The 20,675-nt window shown below is 37.8% G+C and overlaps 1 protein-coding gene and 1 pseudogene across 1 annotated transcript in view; both read left to right on the top strand.

Annotated features, from left to right (window-relative positions):
• The window catches only part of SLC2A13 (solute carrier family 2 member 13), a 351,864-nt gene that overhangs the window by 21,658 nt on the left and 309,531 nt on the right, over positions 1-20,675 (top strand). The gene's annotated exons all lie outside the window — the stretch shown is intronic.
• Positions 19,667-20,391, top strand: LOC108292119 (annotated as a pseudogene).

Raw genomic sequence — 20,675 nt, 5'->3', positions numbered from 1 at the left:
GCCCGGGAATTTCCTAGTCTGTGGGCAATAAAAACACGGCGTCCACTCACCCTCTGCGCTTTCACTGGGAGCTGCAATCCTGAGCTGTTCCTAAACGGCCATCTTGGATCCACCCCCTGTATTTTACATTTTAAATATATTCACATTATTGCCGTTGATCCACTCTTAGAGCTGACCAACAGTGAGACAGACTCCTTCCAGAGAACGCTAGGAGAGAATTTAGGGAAGTCTGTACAGGGAGACAGTCAGCGTAAGATACAGGGTGACCTTTGTTCAGGAGATTAAATCTTCCTTGTATTTAGAGCCTGACTGAACAGCTTCTTTAGTCCTACATGATTCTAAAATTCTCAGACTGCTTTAGTGATTACAATTGAGAAGTGGTTTCATCAAACCTGCCAGAGGATTTGTCCCCTGAAATGGAATAAATCGTCTGAGGTCCTCAAGATTGCAAATTAGTAAAGACGAGGACAGTGTCTCTTTTTTGTAACTTCTATGAGAGTTTAGTAGACATTGGTTGGTTCGCCGATAGCACCCGAGTCATTCTATTTGATTACTTTTGGCTTCTGTCTTTTAAATTATCAAATTAACTTTTCTTGAATATATTAGGTCTTTTGTTATGAAATCAAGAATATTATGTTCTTTTTACAGCGAGAGTTTGTAAAGTAGGAAGATGACCAGTCTGAAAGCCATATGCCCCTGGCACCTTCTGAAGCACCTCAGTTCTCTCCTGACTCTTTAAATGATTCATTCTGTCACTTGCATGATTCCTCTGAAGAAAACCAATTACTTAGTGTTCTTGAGGTGATTGACTTGCAAATAATCTTGTGCTGTTAAGCACATTTTTGGTAAATTTTCCAATTTCTGAAAACTAGAAATTATTTCTTCACTCTAGTTATAATTGAGTTATTTAGATCAGATATTCAGAGATTAATAGACTCTCAAAACCAGTGGGTGCTGCCTTCATACTGCACATTTTACCATGCTAGGATAAACATACATCTTCAATTTTTTTGTTGTTAAAAAACATACTTCAAGGAATTTATTATCCCAGTCATTTAATCACATACCTCTTTTGGGGCTTAGGGTCCCAAACCCTCCCTGTTTCTTCCATTTTTGTCTCCCCTTCTACACCCCCACCACACTTTGGTGTGTGAATAAAAAGCATTTTTAGAACCTTTTGCCATGTTTATTGATCTGTAACATGCAATATATTGCTGTGTCAACACAGCTTCAAGACAAGACCCCTAGCTTTTCTACAGCTAGACTAACACCCCCAAATCCTACCTCTGTAGAGCTTCGGAGCTTTGACAACTGTCAAGGTAATGGTTACTTTCCTCAAAACATAGCCTTTATGGATGATTGGCTTCAAAAAATAAAGAAACGTCTTTTGAAAAATTGACAATTCTCCCCGCAAAGAGCTGAGTGACTAGTCAGCTGCAGTTTCTTCTAAGTTGTAATTTTTTCTAATATATGATGTTGAGGTTTGAGAGAGAGCAATTAAAATAAAATGGTCTAATTAAACAGTATTTTTTATCATCTTTATCAGTTTAGATGTTGAGGAAGTGTTCATGTCCTACCAAGCAATTGTTTTCTCATTTTGAGAGAACTGTCTATACTTTTGGACTTACTGCCTTTACCTGTTTCCCTTTTGAGCTTTATGTCTTAAAGAAATGTTATGCCATTTACTCCTTTTAATAGATTAGACATATTTTCAGGTTATTAAAAAAAAAAAAACCTGTCTCACGGATCATAAGCCAAACTATATAAAGCTCTTGGAACAGTGCCTGGCACATGGTAGTATATAGTAAATGTTATCTGTTCTGGCATTTTAGTTTTTAACATAGCTACCATGCACTTGCCTCAGTGGAATAGTTTAAAAGGATATTTATACTTATAATCAGTATGAATTATAGTTATTTATACTTATAATTAGTAGAAATTACATAATTTATACTAGTGAGCTGTTTCATGAATTTACACAAATTAACCCCTTCTGAGCCCTAGGTTTCTCAGCTTTATCCACTTCATGGTGGTTTTGTGAGTATTAAATTAAGTAGTAGTGCAGAAGGGTAACTGGTACATATAACCTCCTGGTGGTGTTGGTTTACTCTGCTCTCTTATGAGGTAAGAGTTCCTTAAGTACAGGGACCATGTTTGGTTGTTATTTTTGTGTTTATCCCGGGATCTATCACAGCCTCTGGCACAAAGTAGGTATTTGTTTAGTAAATGTTTGCGGGATACATAAATAGGAGCATTGGGAAGGAGAATAAACAGAAGATTGTGTAGAAATTTTTCTGTTGCAGGTAATATTCTTCCAGGGGAAAAAAGGTCATTTGAAAGCCACAGGGGTTTTAAAAACTCAGTTTTTTCATTTAAACCTGAAAGCGTTTTGATAATTTACTTCTGAACTATTACAACTAATATGACCATCACTGATGAAAGGAGGAAACACAGAGGGATACAGACTGGAAGAGAAAAGAGGGAGGGAGAGAAAGACTAGGAGATTTATTAAGTACTATGGAAAGGTTAAACTCTAAAGTTATGCTCTTGAGAGTGGCTTCAACAGTCTTAGCTCAATTATCAGGGGCCTTTGGAAAGCCAATTAGATGATTAGCCTTTATTGAAAACATTACTTGCCTTTAAGACTTTGAAGGGTCCTTTCTGAGTGGAAGATAACAGCCAAGGTGGTAGGGAGAGGCATGGAAGACTGAGGAGGATGTGTGTGGTTTTGTCTTAAGTAACCAGAGCAAATGGCTTGGGATTAGAGAAAATCGATCTGAGGACTGGGTACATGTTGTTCACTTCCACTGTCAGAGCTACCAAGCAATTGGGAGGTAAGGTATTGCATTTCTAGAGTTGGTTTTGATGTCCTATCTCAAGACCTAATTATGCTTCTTGGGGTGAAGTGGGGAAAACATGTGTCTTGGGACTGGCCGTTGGTAACTGCATTAGAGAAAATTAGCTTGACAGGCCTTCCTCGATTTGGAGATTTCTCTGGAGGAAACACTGCAGTGTTAGGTCCAGGGGACAAACCCTGATCTGTCCTTGGTTTAGAGGCAACACATAATCACATTACCCGTCAATTTAGTCCTGACACCTATGAATGCCCAGTTCTTCCTTGTCTTTCGGCTTCTGGATGGGAGACAACAATGCATTTCTTGTTTGTAACTGGTTCACTTTTAAAACTGTCGGGTCTGCATTGCCTTCTGCTGTTGGCGTAGTAAGAAAAAGCATGTGGTGTATTTAACCAATGGGGGAAAATATTTCTTATTTACGGAGATGAAGTAGACATGTAGCTAGAGAATAGACATGTAGCTTCTTGTTTGATGGCCTGTCTCATTTCTCAGTGTTCATTTACTGCTATGTTTTTTTAAGCCCGCTACAAACACAAGTGGCACTAAAGGAAAAGACCACATTTTCTTTTATCCTGGCAATAGGTGATTGTTTTTATTTATTTTTATTACTATACAAAATGAAAAGTATTCAGATTAACCTGTTGTTCAGAGAGGTGATTTCAAGTGGGGAGTAGTGGGATTGAAAAACAAAACAAAAAATAACTACCCTCCCATGCCACCTACATTCTGATTGCCAGTGCATTTGCGTTTGGTGCCTTCATCAGCATCTCCCAGCTGCCATCACTTCAGAAGTTCCGCAGCTTTTGCTTTTTCTTAGAAGGCATCAGAAGGGCCAGGTGCGGTAGCTCACACCTGTAATCTCAGCACTTTGGGACGCCGAGGTGGGCAGATCACGAGGTCAGGAGTTCAAGACCAGCCCGACCAATATGGTGAAACCCTGTCTCTACTAAAAATACAAAAAAATGAACTGGGCATGATGGCACGTACCTTTGGTACCAGCTACTGGGGAGGCTGAGACAAGAGAGTCACTTGAACTTGGGAGGTGAGGGTTGCAGTGAGTCAAGATTGTGCCACTGCACTTCAGCCTGGGCGACGGAGCCTGATCCCGTCTGAAAAAAAAAGACAGCAGGGAATAGTGGAAGGAGTGTGGGATGTGAGATTGGAAATCCTGTGTCTTGCTTTCAAACCTTTCATGTAAATACGTGATTTTAGATAAGTCACTTAATGCTTGGGTGTTCTTTTTCTTCTGTAAGGTAAGAGTTATATGTAAAGTTTCTTCTGCCATACGTATTTCATTGGCCAGATGAGAAAGAAAAAGGAGTACTTTCGTGATCTGCCATCTACTTGGGCCCCTTCCACAATGTGAAATGGACACTGTGAGAGTAAAACCATGCTCAAAAGTGTATTTTTTTATTCTCTCAACAGTCAACACAGAAGGCTTCTGTGTCCAAATGTGGGGGATTTCTTCCCACCAACAAGCAATCAGTTTTGCAGCAGACACCAGCTGGGTGTCCTGTAATTCAGTTCTCACACTGAGAGCCTAGAAATAATGTCTGAATCCACAGGTTGAGGGCACAGTCCCTAAGACCTCCCATCACCCCCGGTGCCAACATCCTTCAAATACAAATATCAGTTGCAAATTTAGGTCTCTGGAACTTTGACCAACCACCTATTTTAAGTTTGGAGTTTTTATAACACCTTTTTTGGGTTATATTAATTTTCTAGGTGGTTCACAGAAATCTGGAAACACTTAGGTTTACTGGTTTATTTCAAATGATATTTCAAAGGATACAAACAAACAGAGAAAGAGATACATAGGGTGAGACTCGGAAGGATCCCGAGCTCAGGAGATTCCGTCCCTGTGGAGGTGGAGTGCGTCACTGTTGGTACATGGATAAGTTCTTGTTCCCTTCCTGTCAACCTCCATATGTTTAGCTGTCCAGAAATGCTCTGAACTCAGCCCTTTTTGCTTTTTACGGAAGTGTCATAATCAAGTATGTCATTACCTAGGCATAATTGATTAAACCATTCGTGATTGGTGACCAACTTAACCTTCAGCTTCTCTCCCCTTGGAGGTTGGGGAATCCGGCTGAAAGTCCCAACCCTCTTAACCTGCCTTGGTTTTTCCAGTGACCAGCCCCTATCTTGAAGCTGCCTAGGGGCTACCAGTCAGCTGTCAACTTATTAGCATAGAAAAAGACATCACTTTGGAGAGTCTAAGGATTTAAGAGCTGTATGCCGTGAAACAAGGGTGGAAGACCTAATAAATATTTCACGCTATCACAGACAGAAAGTGCAGTGTCAAGCCTTAAGAGGAGTCCCCAATCCTAGTCACATACAATTAAAAAATGCTAAATAGATAGCATGAGTTCATTTAAAAAATAAAGTATAAGCCTAGTGCTGCCCTATTGTATGATTTTTTATATTTACCCTAAAAATATTTTAACTTTTAATAGGATGCTCCATTGGATTTGGTGCTCAGTCCGGGACAAATCATTTCCAGTGCCCTGACTTAGGTTGAATTTTGTTATTTGAGTCAGCCCCATCAGTAAGCTTGCCTTGCTGGCTATTTATGTGTTTCTTGTTATTTAAGACATCTTGCTGAAGTTGGATAGTGCATGCAGTCCTTGAAAGAGTGCTTTTTAATGGAAAACTGTTGCATTAAAAAGTGGCTTTGTGTTTTTATAGACCACACAATTCTAAGCCAAATGACACAGTTTCAAAATAGCTATTGGTGGGTAGAACACACAGGTAAGTACTTGAGAGCCTGGTGCTAGATGTTTGAAGTATTTGTAAGAAGAAAGCACAGCATGAGCCAGGTCTAGAGTTTACTGTTTGATCATTTTTACAATATCTTAGAATAGATTTGCAGTTATCCTGCCGGATGTGTACTTCATCTTTAATTAGATACATTCAAATATATCAGCTAAAGAGCTTTTGGTTCAGTATCCAATATTCGGAGCATTTATTCTGGTTTTGTTGGCATGCCTTTTACTGCCTCTCAAATCTCTGTTTGTGGTACTGTATGAAGTAAAGGTATACAGTAAAAAGCATTTTAAAGTGTAATGAATGATACTTGGTGCTGATCAAAATGGAGTAAGTCTTCCGCAGCCTGTCTCTCTACTGATTACCACTAAAAACTCTTAAAATAATGGAACATGCAACTGAGGATTCTGAAAAGTAAGCAGGCAGATTGAGGAGGGAAGTCAAAATTTGAAGACCAACTTGTATGTCTGAATTTAGTAGTTGTATCATCTTTCTTAATCTCCTGGCTTTTACCTTTGGAGGACTGAGTTACAGGATTGCTCAGTGAACACCATATGTGCATGCTGACCTCACTGCCACCCTGCCAGTGGTACACAAACGTGCAGGGACCCCGAATGCGTTGTCAAAGCCCTTTAGCTGGCACACCCTATTGGAGTGTTAACAGCAGACTGGGAGCACCTTGTCCCTTTCAGCACAGCAGGAGCTTAACCTCAAGGGGCCAGAGAAAAAAGGCTATGGGCCTGGTCCCAGGCCCCCAGGGTTAGAGCACACAGCCTAGGAATGCTAAGCTGAGCCTTGGTCCCCTGTAGTCATCCAGACATAAAGCCAATCAATTTAACACAACTTAGACCACTGTCAAACCCCCAAGGGCATCAAGGAATATGAAAGCAAAAAGCCCCATCCAAAGGACAGCAACTTTAAAGATTAAAGAAACATCAGCACACACAGATGAGAAAGAACCAGTGCAAACCCTGGCAATTCAGAAAGCCAGATAGTGTCATCTTACCTCCAGATGACCACATGAGCTCCACAGCAAGGGTTCTTGATTGAAATTGCTGAAATGATAGACATAGAATACAGAATCTGAATGGCAAATAAGGTCATCGAGATTTAGGAGAAAGTTGAAACTGAATCCAGGGAATCTAAGGATTTCATTAAAACGACACAGAAGTCAAAAGATGAAATAGCCATTTTAAGAAAAAAAAATTGTTTTTCTAGAGCTGAAAATCTACCAGAATTTTATAATACAGTCAGAAGTATTAAAGCAGAATAGACCAAGCTTAGGAAGGAATCTCATTACCTGAAGACCAGTTCTTTGAATCAACTCAGTTGGACAAAATAAAGAAAAAATTTAAAAATGAACAAAACATCTGGGAAATAAGGGAGTTTGTGAAGAGACCAAACCTACAACATATTGACATTCAAGGAACATGGGGAGAGAGAGCAAGCAACTTGGAAAACGTTTTTGTGGTTATTGTCCAGGAAAATTTTCCCAACCTCACTAGAAAGATCAACATGCAAATTCAATAAATTCCCTGAACCTCAGCAATATATATACACGATGACCATTTTGAAAATACATAGTTATCAGATTCTCCAAGGACAATGTGAAAGAAAAAATATTAAAGGCAGATTAGAGAGAAGGGTCAGGTCATATACAAAGGGAACCTCATTAGGCTAGCAGCAGACCTTTCAGTAGAAATCTTACAAGCCAGAAGAGATTAGGGCAGGGGCTTATATTCAGCAACCTTAAAGAGAAGAAATTTCAACCAAGAATTCCATTTCCAGCCAAACTATGCTTCATAAACAAAGAATAAACGAAATTTTCTTGGGACTAGCAAACACTAAGGGAATTTATTACCACTGCACCTGCCTTACAAGACATGCTTAAGTGAGTGCTCAAATGGAAATGAAAGACTGTCGTCTGCCACTACAAAAACATGCTTAAGTACATAGCCCACTGACAGTGTAAAGCAACTATATAATCAAGTCTACATGACAACCCTCCAACAACATGATGAAAGGTTCAGATCTTATAGCAATATTACCCTTCAACATAAACAGGGCTGGGTGCAGTGGCTCTTGCCTAGAATCCCAGAACTTCGGGAGGCTGAGGTGGGTGGATCATCTGAGGTCAGGAGTTCGAGACTAGCCTCACCAACATGGTGAAACCCCGTCTCTACCAAAAATGCAAAAAAATTAGCCAGGCATGGTGGTGCATGCCTGTAATCCCAGCTACCCCAGAGGCTGAATCTCCCAGGAGAATCACTTGAACCTGGGAGGCAGAGGTTGCAGTGAGCTGAGATTGTACCACTGCACTCCAGTCTGGGTGACAGAGTGAGGCCCCCTCTCAAAAACAAGACAAAACAAAAATACCTTGAACATAAACAGGATAAGTGCCCATTTTGAAGGCACAAAGTGACAAGTTGCATAAAGAAGAAATCCCAACTGTATGCTGTCTTCAAGAGACCCATCTTAAATGCACAGCCAGTCATAGGCTCAAAGTGAAGGGATGGAGAAAGATCTATCAAGCAAACAGAAAATAAAACAGCAGGAGTTGCTATTCTTATTTCAGAAAAAAACAGACCTTAAATTATCAATGGTCAAAAAGGACAAAGAGCAAGCTTTGGTGGCTCATGCCATCTCAGCACTTTGAGAGGCTGAGGTGGGCAGATCACCTGAGGTCAGGAGCTCAAGAGCAGCCTGGCCAACATAGTGAAACCCTGTCTCTACTATGAATACAAAAATTAGCTAGGTGTGGTGGTGTGCAGCTGTAGTCACAGGTACTTGGGTGGCTGAGGCATGAGAATCACTTGAACCTGAGAGGTGGAGGTTGTAGTGAGCTGAGACTGTGCTACTGCATTCCAGCAGGGTGACACATAGTGAGACTGCATCTAAAAATAAATGAATAAAATGGACAAAGAAGGCCAGTAGATAATAATGAAGGGTTCAATTATATAAGAAGACTTTAATAAATATATATGCACCCAACACTGGCATGCCCAAATCAATAAAACATGTCCTTAAGAGACCTATGAAGAGACTTAGATAATCACACAATAATAGTGGGAGTCTTCAACATGTCACTGACAGTGTTAGATCATTGAGGCAGGAAAGTAACAGATATTTGGGACCTAAACTTGACATTTAACCGCATGGATCTAACAGGCATCTACATGATACGCCACCCAACAACAAGAGAATATATATTATTCTCACCTGCACATGGCACATACTCTGCAATTGACCACACATTTGGCTGTAATGCAATTCTCAAAAACACCACCACAGAATCCTACTAACCAGACTTTCAGACCATAGTGCAATAAAAATAGAAATCGAGACCAATAAGATCTCCTCAGATCATACAATTACTTGGAAATTAAACAACCTGCCCCTGAATGACTTTAGGGCAGAATGAAATTAAGGCACAAATCAATAAATTCTTTGAAATGAACGGAAACAGAGATACAACTCACCTGAATCTTTGAGATGCAGCTAAAGCACTGTCAAGAGGAAAGTTTATAGTGCTAAATGCTTATGTCAAGTTAGAAACATCTCAAATTAACAACCCAGCATCATGCCTAGAGAAACTAGAAAAACAAGAATGAACCAGCTCTAAAGCTAGCAAAAGAAATAATGAAAATCCTAGCTGAACTGAACAAAAATTGACAGGTGAAAATTCATATGAAAGATTGGTGAAAACAAAAGTTGGTTCTTTGAAAGAATGCATAAGATTGATAGACTATTGGCTTTAGCTGGACTAATAAAAAGATCCTAATAAACACAATTAGAAATGACAAAGGTGACATTACCATCAACTCCATAGAAATACAAAAAACAAGAACCCCTCAGAGACTATTAGGAATACCTCTATGCACACAAACTAGAAAACCTAGAGAAAATAGATAAATTCCTGGAAATGTAAAACCTCTCAAGATCAAACCAGGAAGAAATGGAATACCTGAACAGATCAATAATGAGTTTTGAAATTGAATCAGTAATAAAAAATCTGCCAACCAGCAAAAGCCCTGGACCAGATGTATAAAGAAAAGCTGGTACCAATCCTATTGAAACTTATAGAAAATATTGAGTAAGAGGGACTTTTCTCTAACTCATTCTATGAGGCCAGATCATTCTAATACCAAAACATGGCAGATGAAAACTTCTGGCTAATATCCCTGATGAGCATAGTCACAAAAAGCCTTAAAAAAACACTAGCAAACTGAATTAAGCAGAACATCGAAAAGTTAATCCACCGCAATCAAATAGGCTTTATTCCTGGGATGCAAGGTTGGTTCAATATATGGAAATCTATGTGATTTATCGCATAAACAAAACTGAAAACCATATGATCTCAGTAGACACAGAAAGGCTTTCAACAAAATTGAACATTCCTTCTTGTAAAAAACCCTCCACAAACTAGGCATTGAAGGAACAAACCTCAAAATAATAAGAGCCACTCATGACAGACCCACAGCCAACATTATACCAAATGTACAAAACCTGGAATCATTCTCCGTGAGAACCAGAACAAGACAAGGATTCTAATCTCACCACTCCTATTCAACATAGTGCCAGATGTCCTGGCCAGAGCAATCATGCAAGAGAAAGAAGTAAAAGTCATCCATATAGCAAGAGAGGAAGTCAAACCATATCTGTCTGCAGATGATACATTTCTATACTTAGAAAATCCCATACTCTCTCTCCAAAGGCTTCTAGAAGTGATAAAAAAAAAACTTCAGTAAAGTTTTAGGATACAAAATTAATGTACAAATATCAGTAGCATTTCTATATATCAATAATGTTGAAGCTGAGAGCCAAATCAAGAATGCAATCTTATTCACAAAAGCCGCAAAAATAATAAAATACCTTAGGAATACAGCTATACAGGAAAGTGAAATATGTGTACAGTGAGAATTACCACACATTGCTAAAGGAAGTTGAAGAGAACACAAACAAATGGAAAAACATTCCATGTTCATTGATAGGAAAAGTTAATATTGTTAAAATGGTCATACTGTCCAATGCAGTTTACAGATCCAATGCTATTTCTGTCAAATTACATAATTTTTCATAGAATTAGAAAAAATATTCTAAAATTAATATGCAACCAAAAAAGAAACTACATAGCCAAAATGATCCTAAGTAAAAGAATAAAGCCAGAGACATCACCCTACTGACTTCAAAGTATACTACTTGGCTACAGTAACCAAAATAGCACGATACCGGTACAAAGACAGACATATAGAGTAGTGGAACAAGTTAGAGAATCCAGAAATAAAGCTGTACATGGACAGCCATCTGATCTTTGACAAAGTCAACAATAACAAGCAGTGGGGAAAGAATTCCCTATTTGATAAATGGTGTTTGAATAGCTGGTTAGCCATATACAGAATTTTGCAACTGGACCCCTTCCTTTCTTCATATACAAAAATCAGCTCAAGATGGAATTGACTGAAGACTTAAAACCTAAAATGATGAAAAGCCTGGAAGGAAACCTAGGAAATACCATTCTAGATATAGGCCTTGGCAAAGATTCCATGATGAAGACTCCAAAAGCAATTGCAACAACAACAACAAAAAAATTGAAAAATGGGATCTAGTTAAACTAAAGAGCTTCTACATAGCAAAAGAAACTAGTGCAAGTAAACAGGCTGCCTTCAAAATTGGAGAAAATATTTGCAAACCATGCATCTAACAAAGATTTAATATCCAGAATCTGTAAGGAACTTAAATCAACAAGCAAAAAACAAACAGTCCCAGTTAAAAAATGGGCAAAGGACATGAACAGACACTTTTAGAAAGAAGACATACAACCAACAAGAATATGAAAAAATGCTCAGCAGCACTAATCATGAAAGAAATGCAGATCGAAACCACGATGAGATAGTATCTCACAGCAGTCAGAATGACTATTATTGAAATGTCAAAAAAATAACATGCTGGAGAGGCTGTGGAGAAAAGGAAACACACAGTGCTGGTGGTAACATAAATTAGATCAACCACAGTGGAAAGCATTGTGGTGATTTCTCAAAGAATGTAAAACAACCACCATTCAATCAAGTGATCCCATTACTGGGTATACACCCAAAGAAATGTAAATCGTTTTACCATAAAGACATATGCAAACATGTTCATCACAGCACTGTTCACAATAGCAAAGACATGGAATCATCCTAGGTGTTCAACAGTGGTGGACTGGATAAAGAAAATGTATTACATATACACCATGGAATACTACAAAGCTATAAAAAACAATGAGATCATGTCCTTTGCAGCAACATGAATGCTGCTTGTAACTTTATCCTATGTGAATTAATGCAGGAACAGCAAATCAGATACTTAATATTCTCACTTAGTAAGTGAGAGTTGAACATTGCGTACTTATGAACACAAAGAGGAACAGTGAACACTGGGGCTTACTTGGGGGTGGAGATTGGGAGGAGGGTGAGGATCAAAAAGCTACCTGTCAGATACTATACTCACTACCTGGGAGAGAAAATAATTTGTACACCAAACTCCAGTCACATGCAATTTACCCATGTAACAAACCTGCACATTTAAGAAAACATTTTTGACAGGACCCAATGACTAACAACATAATATCCAACATGTTCAGAATATAATGCAAAGACACTTAACATATAGAGAGTCAGGGAAATCTGACAAGGTATTAAGGGAAAAGACAACAGGTGCTGCCTACAAGATGACCCAGATGATGGATTTATCAGACAAAGACTTTAAATTGGCTTTGATAGCTGTGATCCAAAAGATAAAGGTGAATATACTTGAAATGAATGCAAAGATAGAACTTCTCAACAGAAAAATAGGTACTCCAATAAAGGAATCAAGTAGACAATGGATTGATTTAATAGCAGAGGGAGATTTAATAGCAGAAAAAGTGAGTAAACTTAAGATAGATCAATAGAAATCATTCAAACAATAGAAGTTACCTAAAATAAGAGGAAAAATGGGGAAAAATGAATCAACTCTTTAGGGACTTGTAGGACAATATTTGGGTTTCTAACATTTGTGTCAGCATAATGCCAGAAGAGGAAATATATCTGAAGAAAAAATATGTGAAGAAATAATGCCTGAAAAGTCTCCAAACTTGGTGAAACCTATAAACTTACAGATTCAAGAAACTCAGCAAACTTCAAATGGTATTATTTCGAAGAAAGCTATGCCCAGATATATTACAATCAAATTTCTGATAATGAAAGGGTTGGACATGTCAGAAGCTTGTAGTCACCAGTCTGTTCTAACAGGTAAAAAATGGGACAGAGTGAAAAATCAGCAGTTCTTCTTGGACCTAAAGAAAAGTGAGGTCATAGGGCAAACCACTGCCTCCAAAACTGGAGAGACAGGTGGATACAGCTAATCATAATATACGTGAGTGGTAATCAATGAACAAAGTCTTCCATGGGAATCATTGCTTCTATGGGAAAACCTGCATTGTAGTTGACAAATTGCTGGAGATTCACTGTGGACAAGTCTTAGATTTTAAAAACTCCAGGAGGACCTAGTCAGCAGAAGGGGGTGGAGGGGTCTTCAGCTCTTAGGAATTTCACCTCTTGGTGCTCTATCAGGTTTTCACAGTGAATATTAGAGAAAATTTCCCTTTGCTTCTGGCACAAGGAGGGGAAACGGAGCCGTTTTGAAGTATACCAGAGTACTCTGTTTTGTTTTGTTTTTAAATGAGGTTTGTCACCCCCAAAATTAGTTAAACACAGTGTAGGTGACCATGGGTAAGCAAAAACACTCAATTCTACTTCTCTCTAGCCTTTTATTTGAGGAAAGGGGATTACTAAGCTCCCGTACCCTCTAGCCATTCTGTTCCAACTAAGAGAGAAGAGTACTGAGAAGCACTTGTGAAGTTCACAATCCACAGGCACAGCCTCACTAAAGACTGAGACCTAATCATAACACTGTAGAATGTTTCCCCTGCCCCCACACCTTACCACTTTATTACTGATGGTGTATTTATATCAGTTTCCTTTAACCAGTGTGTCATGTCTGGCTATCAAGAAAAAAATTAGAAAATATACTAGAAGGGGGAAAAATGGGCTGAAGGAAGAGACAAAGCAAGTATCAGAATCAAAATCAGACGTGTCAGGGGTACTGGAATCCTCAGATTGGGAATTGACAACACCTTTAATAAGCTAAAGGCTCTAATGGATAAAATAGACAGCTTGCAAGGACACATAGATAATGTAAGCAGAGAGATGAGAATTCTAAGAATTCAGTAAAAGAAATGCTAGAGATCAAAAACACTATATCATAAATGAAGAATGTTGGGCTGGGTATCCCAATGCTATGGGAAGCTGAGGTAGGAGGATCACTTGAGGCCAGGAGTTTGAGACCATCCTAGGCAACATAGTCAGATTGCAGCTCTACAGAAATTTTTAAAAAAATAGCTGAACATAGTGGTGCATGCCTCTAGCCCCATCTACTTGGGAGGCTGAGGTGGGAAGATCCCTTGGGCTCAGGATTTGGAGTCTACTGTGAGCTGTGATCACACCCCTGTCCTCCAGCCTGGCTGACAGAGCAAGATTCTGACTCAAAAAAAAAAAAATGCCTCTGTTAGACTTTAGTAGACTGGACATGGCTAAAGAAAGAATGTGCAAGCTTGGGCATATCTTTAAAATAATCCCCCCAAACTGAAAAGCAAAGTGAAAAAATACTGGGAGAAAACATAACAATATCAGAACCTTGAGACAACTACAAAAGGTGTAACATACATGTAAAAGAAATATCAGGAAAAGAGAAAGGAAAAGAAGAAATATTTGAAGCAATGATGACAGAATTTCCCAGCCCAACCACAGATCCCACAAGTTCCTAGATGATAAAGCAGGATAAATGGCAGAATATCTGCATGAAGTCATGTCACTTTTGAACTACAGAAAAATCGAAGGTGAAAATCCTGAAAGAAGCTGGAGAGAGAAGGAAACACCTTATCTATAGAAGAGCAAAGATAAGAATGCCTTGTGCTAACAAGAAGAGAGTGGAGTGAAATATTTAAAGTGTTGGTAGATTGCCCTACCAATCTAGGATTTTGTACCCTGTTAAATATTTCCTACAAAACTGAGGAATAAATAGAAATTTGCTTAAACAAAGAAAATTTGTGGCCAGTAGACCTGTCATGCAAGAAGTGGAAAAAATATGTCAGAAACTCAGATCTGCATAAGGAATCATTGGAGAGAAATAAATGGAAGTAAAACTTTTATTTTTTAAATTAATCATTGATCTGAGACAACAGTTTATTGAAAGTAATAGCAATAATGCCTTTGATGGGGTGTGCTTGTCTATATATATACTGGTTTATACTTAAGCATATATATCCATGGTTTGTTTCCCCCAGCATTTTTTCTCCTTGATTTTCAGTTTTGGAGGTTTCTGTTGAATATGACCTCAAGCTTGGAGATTCTTTCTTGTGCGTATATGTGCTTGTGTGTGCATGTGTGTGTATATATGTATGCTTATTTACATGTGAAATGCATGACAGAAATTATTCAAAGGATGGAAGGAAGGAATTGGCATTGTTTTGCTATTCTAAGGTATTCATACTACACATGAAATAATATAGTGGCACTTGAAAGTGGACCTGAATTAGTTGTAAATGTATATTGCAGACTCTAGGGCCAGCACAAAGAAAAAGTAATGAAAATAGTATAACCAATGTGGTAAGAAAGGAGAGAAAGCTGGGCGTGGTGGCTCATGCCTGTAATCTCAGCACTTGGGAGACCAAGGTGGGTAGATCATGAGGTCAAGAGATCTAGACCATCCTGGTCAGCATGTTGAAACCCCATCTCTACTAAAAATGCAAAAATTAGCTGGGCATGGTGGCGTGTGCCTATAGTCCCAGATGATCAGGAGGCTGAGGCAGGAGAATCGCTTGAACCCGGGAGGCAGAAGTTGCAGTGAGCTGAGATCGTGCCACTGCACTCCAGCCTGGCAACAGAGGTAGACTGCGTCTCAAAAAAAAAAAAAAAAAAAAAAAGGAAGAGAATACAGAAATATAGAATCACGTAAAATGCTCAACTAAATCCACACAAGAAAGAAAAAGAGTGGATGACAAAAATAAGAAAATAGAAAATAATAAATATGATAGACTTTAACTATCAGTAATCACTTCAAATGTCCGTGGTCTAAATGTACCAATTAAAAGACAGATTGTGAGAGTGCATGAAAAAACAAGACACAAATATATTGCTGTCTACCTGAAACTCTCTAAATATAAGTACATATAGATTAAAAGCATGGGAAACACATGCCATGCTAACATTTATCAGAAGAAAATGGAATTAGCTATATTAATTTCAAACAGCAGGTTTCAGAGCAAGTAAAGTTATCAGGGATAAAGAGAGGTGTGTTTTGTAATGGTAAAAGTGTTCCAGTTTACCTTATGTGTCTAATAACAGAGTGACCAAATTCTCAAGTGCAAATACTGGTAGAACTGTGAGGAAAAATAGATGAATCACTATTGTGGTTGGAGACTTCATTACCCCTCTATTAGAAATGGCCAGGTTTAGCAGGCAGAAAATCAGTAAAGACATTGTTGAACTCAAGACCACCATTACCCAACTGGGTATAATTGATATTTGCAGACTACGTCATCCAGCAAGAGAACACACATTCTTCCGTAGCTCAGATGGAACACTCACCAATACAACACATTCTGAATCATGAAACCCACCTTAACAATTTAAAAATAATACAATCATATAATAACTATACTTAGACCATGATGGAATTAAACAAAATCAATAGCAGAGGGATAGCTGGATAATTCCAAAATGCTTGCAGTTTAAATAACACACTTCTAAATAACACAAGCCATGAAATCTCAAAAAAAAGTAACAAAAAATTTTGAGCTAAATGAAAGTGAAAAATGAAAATTTGTGGAATTCACTGAAAGCAGTGCTTCTAAATTTATAGTGTTTGATATATTTATTAGGCAAGGAGAAAGTGTTAGAGTCAGTCTTCTAGGCTTTCACCTTAGGAGACAAGAAAAGGGTAAGCAGAAGATAAGAAATAGTGAATATTGGAGTGGAAATGATATTGGAAACAGGAAATTGATAGAGAAAATCAACAAAACAAAGAACTGGTTATTTGAAAAGGTAGAAGAAACAGGGTTTTAGCCAGGCTAAGAAAAAAAAAAACTATGTAAATTATGAATATCTGATATGAAAGCACCAGGCTCAGATGGGTTCACAAGTGAATTCTACCAAAGATTTAAGAAAGAAACTGTACTGATTGTTTAAAATTTCCTTCAGAAGATGGAGGGAGAGGGAATACTTTCTAACTCATTTTATGAAGCTAGTATTAATACCAAAACCAGACAAAGGTATTACAAGAAAACTATAGACCAGTATCTCTCAGGTACATAGATGTAGATATCATCAACAAAGTATCATAAAACTGAATTCAACACTACACAGAAACACTAATACACCAAAATCAAGTGGGGTTTGTCCCAAGTATGCAAGATTTATTCAACTTTTCATGGTTGATGTTCATCACATCAACAGACTAATACTCTTATCTCTTAAAAAATAATAGTAAAATAAAAAGAATGACTAAAAAGCAACAGTAATGAAGACATTGTGGTGAAAGAATAGACATGTGTAGATCAGTGAGACAGAGCGCCCAGAAATGGACTTTGTGAGATGCTTAGCAGCATCCCTGGCCTGTATCCACTAAGTACCAGTAGCAAAACTCCTGCTGGTGGTTGTGACTAGCAAATGTGTGCTGTTGGTACCAGTAGTCCCTAGGGAGGAGGGTTCAGGGGGCCATATCTGAGAACCACTGCCCTAATCCATATCTTGAAATCCCTGGGTGGAACCTGTTGGGTTGTCTTTTCCTTTTTATAAATATGCACTGGTATTTGTCCTGCTTATTTCAGAAAATGGCCCTAAGCATCAAATGAGATAATGACTTGGAAGTGCTTTGACAAAAACTCCAGATTCTATTATTTTATTTGATTAGGAATAAGAAAATGCTAAAATAAAAAAAATGTTAAAGGATGTCCAGAGGTGAAGGGAAGTAACTAGGATGGTCACAACTGAAGGAAAAATATTTTGAATGGAGATCGATATTTAAGGGAAGATGTAAAATGGCTGTTCAAACAGGATCTTGTTGGATGTCATTACTTTGGTGTCACCCAAGCACAGGTTCTGGCCTTCCATTTTTCTGGTCTATAAAGATGATTATTTTCTTTTTAGTTCTTATTGAGTTGATTGGGGATAGGACTGATTATTTCCATTAACCCAACCTAAAATAGACTGAGAAAGGACCAGAATGCTTTTTGTAAAGTAAGGAGAAGTACCAAGCGAATTAAAATGTCCTGTTTAGCTGGTCAGTGTTTTGGGATTTTTTTTGTTGTCGTTGTTCTATCTCTTCTTACAAAAGAAGGATTTGACACCTTTATGGAAAGTTGTATGGTGAACTGGTAATCAGAACAAAGCAGTTATTTGCATTCCTTGTACAGTGTAGTTGGTGGCTGATAAATATTCATGTTCTTTTGGTTTCTTTCCAATATATGGAGAAATCTACCAAATCAAGCAGAACTTTTCACTGGCTTGTCAGGGCTCTCTACCCTGTCTCTGTCGGAGACACTTTGAACAGTCTCGGAGTTTGTGTGTTTTTTTTTTTTTTTTTTTTTTTTTTTTTTTTTAGGGTTTTTTTTTTTTTTTTTTTTTTTTTTTTTTTTATCCCTTTTTTTTTTTTTTTTTTTTTTTTTTTTGTTTTCCTGACAGGGATTTTATATAGATTAATTGGCCTTCTAATAATACCCTTTGTCAAACTAATAATATGATAAATTAGGTTACATCATATTCTCTTTATGCCTTTCTGAGGGAATATTGTTATTGCATTCATTTACAATAACTGGTATTTGGAAACCTCCATTCAGGAATTTGTTTATAAACTGCTCTTAAGGAAAGGTGCCGAGATTGTGCCACTGTACTCCAGCCTGGGCAACAGAGAGGGATTCCATCTCAAAAACAACAACAACAGTAAACAAAAAAACAGAAATAAAACCCCAGCTTTATTATAGTATAATTAACATACAAGAAATTGCACATAGTGTGAAATTGATAGTTTTTGCAGCAGTGACAAATAGCTTCCTTAAACTCCTATGTAAGAAATAATGAACGGCAAAAATTAGTGGTGCACAGTATTGATGTGAAACCTGTTGATTACATCCAGAATTTAAGAAGACATAGCAAGTAAGTAATGTTGAACTGATGCCTGGTCTGAAAAAAAAGCTTAAATCCAAATGATTAGATTTTAAAACATGGGGTATTTGTTAGATGAATAATAATAATAATAAACTATTGAAGGAAACTGCTAGCTGTAGAAACTAGGCACCCTTCTGTCCTTTATTTTTCAACCATAGTCCTAATTAATTCATGTATTCTGCATTTCCATGGTAGCAGGAAATCATCTGTAGATGCTGGTAATTTAGCAGTTGCTAATGGTTTATAATAAAAGGTACTATTACAGAAACATCAGCTATTATACTGAAGTCCATAGTTCAGGAGACTTTTCTTTTTTCTTTGACTTAATTTCTTTGTATTTCTTGACATATTTAAGATGCACATAGTTTTTTACCCAATTAATTTTTTTATTGAATGGATGCAAAAGAGAGAGAAATTAGTTACTGAATACCACTAAAAGAATTATTTGGAAACATTTAATAAATAAGCATAATGCGTAATTCCTTTTCTTAAGATATACATGTTTTTTTGAATGTATTATTTCTGGAAATGAATACCAGAAAGAGTGAATACTGGAAAGAGTGAGATTTTACATACATTGTATTTTTTCTCCCTTCCATTTTTCTGTTCCTTTCCTCACTCCTGCCCTTGACAGACACTAAGTATCTAATATTTCCAAAATTATACTAGAGTCTCCTAATACATTGTTTTATAACTGTATTGTGAAGTATGTAGTTAACCACTAGCTAAGTACAAATGAGATGCAAAAATGTATTCAAGACTATCTCCCTCTGCCGGGTTTATGTCTAGAGATTCGTAAACATGGCTGTTCACGAAGTGGCCACATTTCTTATAGGAAGACACTGTGGTCGGCTCTTGATTATTCAAGCACTGTCTAGTTCTTTCATCATGATTTGTTTTTGGGTCATATTCATGCTGTTTTTGCCTCTCATCAGTGAATGGATGAGAAAAAAGAGAACTCATATTAATTAGTTTGATATTTATCAGCTGTGTCTATGATAACATCTTGTGGAGTGTGTTATTTTTAAATATATGGGAAAATTTATAATTCCCAAGGTTAAATTTTTTGTGACACAAAGTATTTGTTCATCATGATAAGAATGAACAACTTGCTTTTCTCATTCCCTGGCCATCTTGGTGGCTGTTCTTGGTTGGAGGCCATCTGGCACCTAAGCTAGGAAGGTGGTAAAGAAGATGAAAAAGTCACTGGAGTTGATCAGCTCTAGGCTTCAACTTGTTATGAAAAGTGGAGAAAGTACATGCTGGGGTACAAGCAGATTCTGAAGACGATTAGATAAGAAAAAACAAAGTGTGTCATCCTCACTAACAAGTGCCCAGCGTTGAGAAAATCCCCAATAGGTACTATACCATGTTGTCCCAAGCTGGTGTTCTTCACTATAGTGGTAATAATATTGAATTGGGCACAGCATGTGGAAAATACCGCAGACGGTACATACTGGCCATCATTGATTCAGGTTATTCTGATATCTTTAGAAGCATGCCAGAAGATACCGGTGAAAAGTAAACCATGCAAAATCATTTTTCTTCAGTAAAACTTGCCAGAGGTTCACGCCTGTAATCCCAGCACTTTTGGATGCTGAGGTGGGAGGATCATTTGAGGCCAGAAGTTGGAGACCACTCTGGGCAACATAGTGAGACCCCAGGGAGTTGGGGAGGGATAACATGAGGTGAAATGCCAGATATAGGTGATGGGGAGGAAGGCAGCAAACCACACTGCCATGTGTGTACCTATGCAACCATCTTACATGTTCTTCACATGTACCCCAAAGCCTAAAATGCAATAATAAAA

Source organism: Cebus imitator, unplaced genomic scaffold (genome assembly GCF_001604975.1).
Source record: "Cebus imitator isolate Cc_AM_T3 unplaced genomic scaffold, Cebus_imitator-1.0 Scaffold477, whole genome shotgun sequence".
Taxonomy (NCBI): Eukaryota; Metazoa; Chordata; class Mammalia; order Primates; family Cebidae; genus Cebus; species Cebus imitator.
Note: the sequence above shows the minus strand (reverse complement) of the source record. Positions and strands in the feature narration are given on the sequence as shown.